The sequence below is a fragment of the Diadema setosum genome, chromosome 20 (genome assembly GCF_964275005.1).
Source record: "Diadema setosum chromosome 20, eeDiaSeto1, whole genome shotgun sequence".
NCBI classification, from domain to species: domain Eukaryota; kingdom Metazoa; phylum Echinodermata; class Echinoidea; order Diadematoida; family Diadematidae; genus Diadema; species Diadema setosum.
The window spans coordinates 16,743,022-16,757,349 of record NC_092704.1 but is presented as its reverse complement, the minus strand read 5'-3'; positions in this window follow the sequence as shown (position 1 = coordinate 16,757,349).

Below are 14,328 nucleotides of genomic sequence, written 5' to 3'. Positions count from 1 at the left end.
ATGAGTATGTTGCATAGTTCACCAAGGTTTACATTGTTTGTGGTGAGTACAGGGATTTAGGATATCAAGACAAATGTTTTGGCAGTTCTGTGGTATTTTGACAGGGATGACAAAAATAAAAAAAAAACACACACAAAACAAAACATGTGCATAATGAGCTGCCCATGGTGGGATTAAGGAGGGAATGGTAGGATTGCTTTCCATGGCCAACCTTGGCTTATTAACTATCACCTTCATCGTGTAACATCTTCATTGTATAAAGAGTGAACACCAATATTTCTCATATATGCATAGCCTGCGTTTATTACCATTGCTTCTACTGAATATGTGACAATTATCTGGGAAAAGATAAGACTCAAGGATAATTTGTGCTGGCTGCCCAAAATAAGTAATATTTGCTTCACCTTGTGTTCAAAAAATGATAAAAGCACAAACTTTCATGAGAAGAACTTGTGACCCACTGGTAAAATGTTTATGAAATAAAATTCAGCTCATGGTATCATACAGTAAGGTGTTTGTTGGCAATTTTTGTTCTCTGAGGGATGTTCCCCTGCTACGTGTAAAATGTCTTTCTTATTAGAAAGTTTTATGCAAATGTTATTTTGGTATGAATGATTACAGCATTTTGAGTTTGCTTGATCCTTTTGTAAGAAAAACAAACATAAATAGAATTATGTACTGTACAAAGAAAGATACTTAATGTAAATATTATGATGTGTGTACGTCAGGTAATAAGCCAGTTCATGGATGTGATTTGTGCATGTGCAAAACGAAGGTCATTGAAGAATGTTTTTGAATTTGCCATTGACTTCAAAACAAAGAGAATCCTCAGGCAAGCTCCATGTAGAATATTGTTAAGTATTGTGTTTCACACTTGTTGGAATGTGCAGGTGAATGTGATTTATCAACAATGTTTTAAACAAAAGCTCTACATGAATTTCCCTTTTTACATGATTATTTTGGTAATTACACAGATGGCATGCAAGTGCTTCATCACAAGACTTTTTTGTGTTTCGAAAGTCTGTGGTGCAGACATGCACTAACTGTGAACTGGCTTTAATAGTTCAATCATTTATTCAGATGATACGGCTGACTTGTAATCTCAGACAGAGAAGCTTACTATGATCTCTGCAATAGGAAAACTTCTCTTTGATATATGTTGAATAATGTCTTGCTCAAAGTGTACATTCTAGTGTGTATGAAGGAATATTAATGCCTGTGATGAGGTTGAGAAGTACAATTGTATGATGCCACTCCAGGCCTGTTAACCCTACACACCATACTGTTTGGAATTATGTCCACTCCATGAGGTTGCATACATTTTTGTAGACATGTTAATTTGTATCTCGTAAGTGAAGAGGTAACTTTACCTTCAATAATGTATGTCACCTGTAAAGATATTTTTCAATGGATTTTTCCATAACTTTGAAAAAAAAAAAAATCTTGCAATTGAGACATTCAACATTTAATCCGCTAACTTTACTCAGTCTATATGTATAGTTTTTGCTTGCAGCTTTTACTGCGCCACATTTCTCTTCAAATATGTACATATTCCTGAAAAATTAAATTTGCCAAAAACAACAAAAGCAAATCCTCAAAAAGTGCTCAATTTTTTAAAGGAAAAAAGTATTAAAAAGTGAAGTAGAAGATGAAGACCTTTATCAGAGGATATGTCTGATGATAATACGGTTAAGTTCTGTAAGTTTCACACATCGTATCTGACTCTGGGTGTGTTTAGAGATGTCTGTCTGTATAGATACAATTGTTGTGAGAACCAACGATCTGTTTGTCATTCACTGAGACCTCTGTCTGTCCATTCAAAAATCTGAAGTGCATATTTTTATCTTTGCAGCAAAGTAGAGGGCCACTGAAGATTAATGGCCATTAACTGCATGAATATGGCAAATTAAGGATGATCTTTGCATCAAACTTATGTTGAATATCAAGATCTGTCGCATGAACTGCTAAATTGTAATATACAACAAAAAAAAACAAGGAATTGTAGAATATATGCCTCAAAACCACTAATGAAAACAGAGCAAAAATTTCTGATGGTACTTTTGCTTTCATTTTGTGCCTTTTGTCTTTACCTTTGTTTTTGTTCTTTGGTGTTTCTTCTGTTTCTGCCAGTGAAATATATACTCCTCAATTTCTTTCTCTTCTTCATTTCTCTACTTCATTCTATTGTTACACCTGCCCAAGTGACCAGAGCCAAGATTCTAGTCAATAGATCTTTCAGTTTCTTGTCATTTTTCATTCCTATTGTGTGTTTGTCTTTTTTTTAGTTCTCTTAATTTCTTGTGTCAGTCCTGAATGTCCTCTTGAGTTTATCCCATCTTGTGTGAAGGTTTTTCCAATCCTAAACCTGAGTGAAATTGTGCACATATCTGGACCTTCCTGTTGTATTAACAGAAATTCTGTCATTTCAAGTCTCTGAACCTCTCATACCTTCCCTCCCCTACTCTGTTTAGATAGTGACTGTCATTAACAATGACCAGTGATCATCATCTGTTCTGAAAATAATGCAAAAGGAATAAAAAAATCCACTTCGTGTGCCTTTACATAGGTTTTCATAGGTTTGAATATCTAGGTCAATTACTGTCTGTACAGAAGAGATGGTACAATGAAAGAACAAATAAAAAAAAAAAACAGTTGTATGAGATGTGTTCAGTTGATATGTGAACACCTAGAATGAGTGCTGTATTCAGGATCTCTACAGCGACTGTGAATTGATCAGTGTTTTTTTCTTTTTTCTCCCCATTCCATGCCTCAGTCTCGAAGGCTCTAGGTTTGTGCCACAGTTTCACTCAAGCATTTCATCTCAGTGATGTACAGCACATTCTTTCATTTTTACTGGTTGATTCATGACAAGCCACATGGAGGTATAATTTAATTTCTGTAACATCTCACACTATCTTGAGCGACATAAATAATTTTTACAAAGTGATCTCTTTTTTTTTTTCGTGAATGATTATGAGATGCATCAGACTTGCCAGAAGTATTTTTAGTCTGTGAGAAAACCTGTCCTCAAAAGTTAGACTGTCAGTTCATTGTACTGAAACTGTGTTTCTGAACTGCCTGCTCTGTCAGAATTAACAGTGTACATACAAGTCTTGTAGCAGGGACAAATATATTTGTGTACAATTGAGCATGGCAATTCAGTCTCCAGTGCATTTCAGGCTCAAGGGTTGAGAGAAAGAAGCTAACTGTGTTTAACCCTATCAGTGTCAGTGAATCAAATATGCACAAACTTTGCACACATTTCCATGGACAGGAAGATATTGTGCCACGCAGAGGGGTAAACAAAGGAAGGAGAAAAGTGATATACCTGGGTGTGAAACAAAAAATAATGTGCTCAAAACGATCACCAAGTTTGTGAAAGATAAAGAATGAATTATGATTAAGAGACAAGAGCATTTGTCACTCCTTTGTGTTTTTTAATGTTTACAGATTACTCTGGGAATTTATACATGTGTACATTCCATTATATAAAACATCCTGCTGTACGTATGCCTTAAGATTGCCTCATGCAAATGTCATGAATTTTCCAGCCTGATGAAAGAATTGTGTTCTAAGTGTATCAGCTCTTCTATTTGTTCCTATATCACCCTGTTATCCAATCTATCTGTGTCATCATGTAGTCATTCAGTTATAATGTGTCATCCATAGAGTTGAAGTCACACACATACACAGACATGAAGACATCCGAAACGCACCTTACACTGAGTGTTTGATAGCAGCCATTTCCACTACAATCCTCAGTCATGTGCTTCTTCTGCTTCATACACATTTGTTTGTAGCCTGATAGCATTATGCCAAATGCCCACTTTCTCTTTTTTTATTTTTGTCATTTACAGAAAGCCCCTCTCAATCTATTAGAAAAAAAAAAATAGGATGATGAAGATTATACCAACAAAAATTCAGAAGCCTTGGTGTTTTAAATGAGTGCTTTTCTTACCAAGCACAACAAAAGTGGCATTATTCAGGGCTCTGAGTGTTAATACTACCCATCTGCTTTGCCTGTTTATACTGGTAATGAAAAAAAAAATGTCATTTTGATAATTTGTGTGGGCATCTTCATGTTATGAGCAATTGCTAAGAGACTCTGGGGGGGGGGATTAGGAACAGCAAAAATTTGTGATATTTGTGGCACAGTTGCCGTGGTGACACAAGCTGTGGTGGATATGGTTGCCATGTAACAAGAAACAAACATTTCTTAAATGTTCATGTAGAAGAGATATGTACTGAATGTTGTGGTTGTTGCTGTTTTACTGGTGGTGTTGTGACTTTGTTGTGGTTGAATTCCTGTGATTAATTTTTGGAATGTATTGATAGAATCACATGAAACAGAAATATTAACCTTCCAAATTCAAACTTTGTAAGCACATAAGGGGGAATAGTCTAACTAATGTCCTGTCCTGAATATTTCTCAGTAATAACTCTCTGTTGATTACAGGAATATCAAACAATTTGTGATACGTACATATACATAACTTGGCAGTTTTGTTTCAGGAGATTGTTTATTTGTGTTTTTCTGTAGGAGTAAAGCTTAAATGGCTATTTGGATGTGATAAGGCTGTGTCTAATTTTAGTTTCCTATGGACTCACTCTTCAAGTGCATATCAAAAATGGATGTTTCCACAACATTCAACCATTGCTCAAATCCTCCAGAGAAGACTCAACTTGTAAGTTGTATAGTGCAACAGTGCAGATGCATTGTTTTTGTCCTACAGTATATACCACAGTCCCCTGTAAGCCAATTTTTGTTCTTTTTTTTTTTTTTTTTGGATAAGTGCAATCACGACAAAGAAAGTATTTGTTCCTAAATAATTCTCAAAATTATGCAAACATGTCCAGACAGTAGGCCTAACCTCTAAGAAGAGATTTTGTAAGAGGTTTTGAAATTTTTTTCTCTTTCACTACCACTGCAATATATATGAGTCCCTTTCACTGCCCCATCCTGAGCCACTGGTCTTGAATCTGATGCATGACGGATGAATGATATGACTTTCTTGTTGTTGTATTTGAAGAATGTGCCTCACATTGTAACCTGTCACAAATGAATGAGATCATAGTTAGACCCTTCATTACCATCACACCAAGAAGTTCTCAATAAGTGTCTTTACTCTGCAAGTCAAACTCTCAAAAGACATATGGCACTATTACATTAAAAAAAAAGACATACACACAAAATGTATGATATCTGACATTTTCTCAGGAATTTGGGTCAATGGGGAGGGGGGCTATTGTCATTTTCTCCTCTTTTTTCCCCTCTTTTTTATCCTCTTTGCTCTTTTACCTGGACATCTGGTGATGGCATCAGTGTAGTCAGAGAGCTACACATAGAATGGCTAAGACTGAGCCAGTAAGCATAAACTGAAACTTACGAATGTGTACCATCCGAGCACTTCTTTTGCATACATTGCATCGCATTTGCTCACACACTCTGCACTTGATATATATTCATTTTGATATCTACATGTGTCATCTTGTATCTATATTGTGCTTGTATCCAAAGACTTTGCTGTGAAACACTTGCCTGGTTGTTTTGGAAGTCCACTTTAAACTTTTCATACCAAAATGAAAATCACAGTGATAAATAAATGATTAGTTGATAAATTTGACAGTAATATCAGAAAAGGTTTACATCCAGCATGTTGCACGTGTGGCATGATTGTTATAACTAGATTTATTTCATACCAAGCCAGATTCTAACCCAATATGAAATATATGAATACTCTAAATCTACAGCAATATTGTATGTCCAAAGATGTTTTGATAATGATCTTTTCTCGGCTTTTATAGAATTACAAGTGGTCGGAATGACTGCTTGATGAGAATTAGATATGGTGACATGTCATTAAATTAATTTGGTAGTTCAGTGAGTCTTGTGTGCCCATTGACATACCTTTCCACTTATGAAAAAAAAAAGAGGTCCCTTCAGTGTAGTATGCGGTTTCTTTATTTTTTAAAATAAAAACAAAACAAACCTCTGGCACCCTCTGCATTAGAAAGATTGATTTACGTTCAAGATCAATCATCCTTATACTATACTTGTTAGGACATGCAAATGGAAAAAAAAAAAAAATGCGCTTGTGAGGTCTATACACATACTGTAGAAGCAAGCACTCCTGCCTGATTGGTTCTATGCACACCTGCTCGTTTGTTGCACGTTTTCTGCACTCTTCAAATTCCAGTCACATACCTTGCATGCTTTCATCGTCAATGTGTGATGTAAGTTTTCTTTTCCTTTCTTCCCATTCTACTGTATGTTTATACTTCTTGCATGCTTATGATTGCACTGTGTTTTGATTCACTAACCAAACAAGTTCATTGTCTGAAGAGACTGACTAGAAATAATTGCTGGAAAGATTGGGTTTTGAGCTCTCCAAACATCTAGTGGTGTTTATTAATTAATGAGTTCAATCACAATGAGCTATTTTACAATGAAATTTATATTAGGTTGCGAAATGTAATGTACTTGCCTGTTGAAATAAATGGTTCCGATTATGAGAAAGACCTGCTAGTGTGTTCAAATTGAATAAAAATATTTAAAAAGGAGGCAGTACACCAGCACAAAAACAGGAAAAATATTCCACAATCAATGCCTGTATTCATTCTTTCATTCATACTGCTGAGCTGTAGAAGCTTGGGTGCTGATTATGGTGATTCTTTAGTGAATTTGTTGATATGACATGTTTCAATAACTTTACAAAATGTGCTCCCTGAAAATTAATTTGATACTCCCTGCATATTGCAATTGGTAACATTTCTTATGTAATTGGATATGATTTTGATTATATATCCTTGTATGTGAAAGATAGAACCCAAATTTGAAGTCAGGCATTAAGACTTCCTTATCCAAACATAATATTAAAAAAGTCCCAACCTTTGTCAGAAGTAAACTAGGCTTAGAATTTGTGAAAAGTGAATTATAGACTCATTTATGTAGATATGTCAAATGTTGATGCGATATTTTTATCTCTTAGACATTATGCTTATTGTAATTTTGGCTGAGAGTACCGTCAGTGTGAAGCAAATGACTTGCATTTGTGTCATTATTGTTCATTGTGTGCTTTTGTGAAGTTTTATTTCAAATTGTCAAAGTGCAGTTATATATATTTGATCACTTGTATGTTTTTTTTTTATGCCTCAGCTTTTGAATTTTTGTTTGCATCAATTTGAGCAGCATGACATGACTGATATCTTTAGTTTTAATTGTAATGTCGTGTCTTTGTATGTATGGACTTAGTTGAAGTGAGGTTATTTTATTTAAGACTTCAGTTTCTCTTTCTTTGAATTTTACTCAGAATTTCTCTATCATTTTTTTTTTCTTCAGTTCTCATGTTTATTTCAATCTTTCAAAGACAAATCACAAAATACCAAGAAATTAACAAATATGAACAGGGACAAGGAAGAATGGAGTAAAATCATTGATGATGGTGCAGGAGATGAAAAGTATGCAGTTCTTGAATGTAGAGACAGCAGTGATTAAAATATTAGTTGTTTGAGTGGCATTCCTGACATTGTAAAGTGGATATTTTGGTATTTCTCTACAAACAAGAAGCTTTGCTGGAATGATTTCATGCTGTCCTGTAGGCAGAAGTAGTGTGATATTCAAGCTGAAGTGATTATAAAATAGCCTCACTCATCTGACTCATCTGCATCTGTGCATATTTCGTATATTAAAGTGTAAAGTTAGTCAGTGTTCGATTCAGACATTCATAAAACTGTTAGAGTGTGATTTTCTTGATCTTAACATTGTTATAAACATTTGTTGTATGTAGTAGTAAATGTGAGGTCCTTTTCATTGAAATGTTATTAATCCTTATGTAGAATGTGATGTCATTTTTGTTGATGGATTGCTAGATCAGTTTTGGTCTCAAAATTTTAGTATAGTGAAGAGACTAAATTTATAGATATATGAAACTACTCATTTTTTTCTTTTTGTTGTTTTTTAGTGTTTGGAATCATGTGTCATGTTTGTAAATTATCAATTCAAACATTTAGTGATAAAAAATCTTAAAAGGAGTGTGTAATTTCAAATAAAAGAGTGATGAAAGAGACAATATCACCATTTTTCATTGGTTGTGGCATATTTTTCACTACGAATTTGTAAAATGCCAATGATTAAAAGACAAGTAGCAAAACAAAAATGAAAGTATACAAATATTCTGTAATACCTGACAATATAATGCTTGTGTTCAAAGCTTAGTCTGTCACATGAAATATTAGAGGAATTTGAGAGGGCAGCAAGACAGTACACATGTACTGCTTGATGATCATTTCCATAGTTGATTATTTGCCACTCAATGCTCCTTTTTAAGTTGCTTTATATCAGCCCCTCACAATTGAAAGCTTCAATGCCTTGATATTAACATTACAGTACTTCTTAAGAATAATTGTGTGTATTGCATGAATTGAATGCAATTTTTGACTCATTTTTAGATCTCCAAGCATTTGCCTCTTTTCTGAATTCAATCTCACATGCTCATCCATTAACTCCACTCTTTTGGCTTTTCTCTTCACTTTTTTTCTTCCACAACCTATTCATGGATTCTCCCATCTTTCAATCGACGTGGGGGAAAAAATTGCTCCTGTATAGGAGGAGGATGCAGACGCAGAGAGTGATGGGGAGGATTGATGTTGAGGTGGAGTCTGTCCCCCCGTCTCCAGAGTGGTCATCAAGATCCCCGAGTGCACCATCACTCCCACCAGTGTCACCGCCATCTTCTTTGTTGTCGTCATCACCACTTTCATCCCCTTCTGGCCAGTGGCATCACTTTCACTTTTCTCCCAGATAGTGAGCTGCTGTGATGAGATTGCACCACTTGTAAGATCCAGAGAACACTGATGGCTTGAGATGTGAGAGTGGCTATGTATTTTGTTGATTGATGTGAAATATGTTATTATGCACCGCATATCACTTTTTACAGTATTTACAACTCATTATGCCAATGATGTCATTGTATGAACATCAAAGGGCTGCTGTTGATTGCATGCATCAACACATGGTAGTATTTCTGACCTGCTGACAAGAACTGTGTAATAACAAGCTTCTTTTGTGTTCATTATTTGTTGTGTGACCTCTGACTCAATTGACAACCATAACTGTGTTAACTTGCTTTGCAAGATTGCATTAACAATATTCCGTGCACATGCATAGACCATGACATTTGTCAGTTGTGTATCTTCCAAAGTACAGAATTGAGTGATCATACAGAAGTGTAAAAGTGTCTTGTGCAACATTTGCTGATTTCACAATTAAATCATGGAAAACTCTACAGGTATGTTTAAAAGATCTTTAGAATTAAATTTCTGTCTGTAGCAGAAGTTATGTATGACTTTGTAATCATGGTATAAAATTGACTTCTCAAATGGCTGGCCACATTGATAGTGATCGTCTCTTGCTCTAAACAGTGCCTCATAAGAGGACAAAAAATCATCTAAAATGAAAGTGACCACAAAATATGTTCTGAAGTGTTTGAAAGTATTAACCATTTTCCTTTCCATGCCATGGCAATTAAAGTAATTTCTTCAGTCTTTAGTTGTTGTTTTTAAATGTCATGTATCTATGAATTTGCCATTTAAAGATACAATTAAGTAAGCTATCATAACTTGCATGACAGAGAATGTTCCAGAAGAGTGCTAATGATACCTGGGCTACAACATCTCTCAGCTGGTTGCATCCTTCCTAGGTTTGAGATATCAATTGATCTGTGGCTGTGATAGAGGCTATTTGCCCATCAGATCATACCATTATTTATCAGCTAGTCTCTACTTCAGGCTTTAGCCATTTTGTACCCACCACAATTGCATAGCTTATCCTGTAATGAATATTGTTTTTTTTATTATTATTTGCTTTAATGAAATTACATTTGAAGCATCCAACAGTTATACTGTGTTATTAGAGCTGCATGAGAGGTTTCTGATTACACCCTACATTCATTTCTCATTTAAGTTTATATTCTCTATACACAAAAACACATGCAAAGTTACTTATTGATAGATGTGTGTCAAAAACATAGATAGATTTAATCACAAGCAGCAGGTCAATAGTGGTCTAGATGATTTCATGTATGAAATTATTTTTGTGATTAAAACCCGAAGAAAGGTATAATACCAGTAACTTTAAAATCACAACACTTTTTATCCAAGTGATGATTTAGATCCTGAAGATAGGAAGCTGCACTATGTATTTTCTCAAGAAGGTAAATGAACATCATATTCATCATACTATACCTAGAGGACATTTATGTGTGTATCTGCATGAATTCTGTATGATATGAGTTGCTAATCTTGATGCCACTGAAAACGATCAATTTGATGAAGCAGGCCCAAGAAGTCCTTTGACAGTTGTGATTTACATCTCCCTGTGAACTGGTGGACACAGCAGTGTTTGATAGGTAGTGTCTGCAGCTTGGATACTACATTGGCAAAACACTTGGCATAGACAAATTGCATCAGCTTTTAGAAATCATGTTCTGGTATTATTTGAGTTTTAAAGAAAAATTTCCAGCAATGTGTCTTTTTATTCCTCACAGATGAAAGTAAAACTGATGGTATTGACAAATATGTTTAGGGTTGTGGGTAATTTGATTAAATCTTCGGTGCTACTTTGAAAAAAAAAAACACTTTTTACTGGAAACTAATTTTGTAAAGTAAATGAAATAAAAGTTCTTGCCAGTGTTTTAAGATATGCAAGTAACTCAGGTGTTCAGGGTGTTTGTGATGCTGCACTGCCCTCTCTTGGTGGCCATCATTTTTAGGATTCACTATGTGTACTTTCCGCACTTTTGATTAATTGTACACAGTAATAGTGTGCACATGCCTCATTTGTGCATTTTACTTGACTAATGGTATAGTTGTCTTGGTGTTTGTACTGGTCTTAATGTATTTCTCTTCAACATTGGAGTGTAGACAAGTGAATTTATTTTTTCCTGTTCTTTACACAGTACTCACATTTTTATATATCCTGTTTTATGACATTAAGATGACATACAGTGAAAACAAAAATTGAAAAGGTGTCCCTTTGTTGTAAAGAAGTACTGTAAATGTTGACACTCATATCTCCCTATAGCATCTCTTTTATGTAGAAGTCAGAGGGTGGTCCTTGGCGAAGGATATAAAAAATACTTTATAGTACAACTGTATTTCCCATATGTATTGCATGTGATCTTCGTGGAGATAGAATACAGTGTACATATCAAGGTGAGGTGTCAAAAATGATTAGAAGACTGAAAGTTGTATAGTCAAGTACTAACAAAATTATTTTCAGTCATCTGTCGAATTGTATAAATCTAAAGAGCATGTGGTCCTGGTCCTGTTGGTTTTTTTTTTCTCTCTCTCTCTTTCTCTTTTTTTTTTTATTGTGTTTACTCACAGCTGGTAACAAGTCTCTTGCCATTGTACATACAATGTATGTACAATATAATGGGAAATCATATACTCAATGACTTTGAATGAAACCTTGTCTCTTGAAATAGTTTATCCTTTTTAAAATGTTTCTGGAGCCTCAATAGTGGCCTAGAAGGACTCCTCTTCAAAACACTTTCAAAAAACTGTGTAATACACGTGTATACACAGTCTTGTGTTACCACTTGTGTTAGGTATTAGTATTTGGTCATTCTTGCAATATTTGTCAATGAGAATGATAAGGGCGTTAAGTTGCCACTAAAGCCATAGTGTTCGAGGCACCTTCATGCCCTTATCATTCTCACCGGCCAATATGTTCATGGTGGCTATTGTACAGAGATGTATTAGTGTATATTGATTTTAACATTGGGGAGAGGAATAAAGGTGTTATGTTAAGTCCATTTGATATATGGTACCAATAACTTCTATGCAAATATTCCTCTGCTCGCAGATTTATGTACCGATCTTGTTACAAAGATGAGTGAAGTATAACCCAGTGGTGTAGAAATGTACCCATGATGGCAAGTTGATGCGAGTATCAGTTAAAGCAGAAATATTTTATTCATATTACTTTGCTACTTTGGATTGGGTTTTGTTGTCATTACAATGTATTGGATCACTGAGGATTTAAAATACAAGAAGAAAAAAAAAAGTCTGGTTGGATTTTGCATGTAAAGAGAATAGACCCAGTATAATCTTTGATGTATATAATTGGATCAAGCTGTGACTGAAAGGTCATGTCTGTGGAAGTTGAAAGCTAATCTTAATGAATTAGTAGATTGATATGACATAAAATGCACCATTGTCATTTATGATATTTATGAACTGTTGGTTTGACTGTATAAATCCTATCAAAATTAACTATTATGTTAAATGAAACACCTGTGTATCAGAGTGTTGTGCTTCATTATTTCGTGTGATTTTTTTTTTTTCCCCAGGTACATGTACTGGTGTTGTCTGCACATAAACTACAGTGCATGTAGCAAATGATTGTGCACAATTATATAACACAAGTAGCAGTAGGTATGCTGGCCATTGCAAAGCTGAAACATACATTTTAAAGCACAGACAAGGACTGGAGCATAAAAACAAATTTATGCAACCTATGCAAGTTTTCAGTGATAATCAAAATGTTGTATGAATCTTTTATTACTCAGTCTTATGTGATATTATGCACCTATTTGAAATGATGTAGTGCATCGAGGCATGATGAACCCCATGTATTAAATTGATACATATCACAGTACAAATGTGTAAAATTAAATGAATGTCAAACTTAACATCAAGACTATTTGGTAAAATAAATTAATGTGACCATGTTGTACCTTATACTCCCTCCCAAACCTTCCTCCCTACTAGTTTTATTTCTACCAATCCTGTCTTTTAATCAATTGTATTTCTCTACCTATATGATATACAGCATACTTTTCATGTCTTCTCTTCTTTTCCATATGTCCTACTATTGTGTGTAAACATGAGAATCAGTCTCTCTTTTCATAGTGGTCTCTTATTTTCCTCTCTTCTGTCTCTTCATCTGTCTACGTCTATTTCTCTTTCTGTCCCTTTAAACTCTTCATGGGTATTCTCTTGCATGTTTTTGTGTTCATGTCTGTCTGCATGAATCTACACATTACTTTTATAGGTAGAGGTGGTTTTTCTCATTGACTGATGACATTTGGAACAACAGGATGGCAGAGGCTAACAGTCTGAATGCAAGGCTAGGCTTTTTATGAAATGCTTCAGAGGTTGTTTTGTTGCCAACAGAGAGGATACACACTCTACAGTGTATAGAGGGAGGATGAAGCGAGTTATTTTAGAAATCTAAATTCAATGTCCAGACTTTGCCAGTGGTGGTGCATGAATTTCAGTATTAAGTAAATGATATGTCACATGGAAGACAAAAAGGGTACAGACGTGGGATATATATATAGTATTATTACATTATTGTAACAGATAAAAATGAGATGCAAGTCTGCTGTGTGTTGAATTATCACCATGCTGAGTAGTTGCTGGCAAAGCAGAACCTTGCTACAATGTATTTGCACGAAACTTCAGGTGTAAAACTTCAACATAGTTACATTCATTTTGCATGGTGTTTGGTTTTTAGTTCTCTGTCGAGTGCATCAAAGGCAATGGCTCTCTTTGTACATGGTATTTTATTTCAAACACCCTGTCAGAGACTATCAGAGGGCATTGTGCAAGCTTCTCATTTATTGTTTAACACGCCCTACGCTGTATATTTAAGTTACCTGTATGTTTCAGCATGTAATGTGCACATATTTTGGAATGTTTCTGTGAATGACTGAACAAACCTTTACATAATATTTAAATGTATTAAAACATTGTGAGGAAAAAAGAAAATTAATGGTGTCTGTCTACTTTCTGGTGTTTTCAGTTATGACATTAACTGGAGTGTGTGTGATTCAGCTTTACGTGGCTGAAATTTTGGTGATGTAAATTGCAAAAAAAATATGTGTTGCCAATACAGTCAATCTTGCCTAAGTCGAATCTATTTGGACTGAAGAAATAGTTTTGACTAAGAGAAAATGAGGGATTAAAATCAATAGAATATAAAGATAAGAGGACTTTTGACTCGGTGATTATTTGACTTATGCAAGGTTGAAGGTAGTAGTGAAAAGTGCGATGACAGAGATGATGTCAACTGTGGTGACAACTGAGATTATGTGTAAAAAGTAAGAGATTGCAGTTTTGTGTCTTATTATGAGCAGTGCAGTACTGTATATGAGAAATGGCTGCCTCAGACAAATGCATAACAATTAAACTGTATTGCACAATACAGTACTGTAATTGTACCAATGTATTATCAATCAGCCCCAAGTGTGTTCTTTGATTGGGGGAATTAAAGCTCCCTCACCTCACGCTGTAAAATCACAAACGTACGCAGCATGAAAC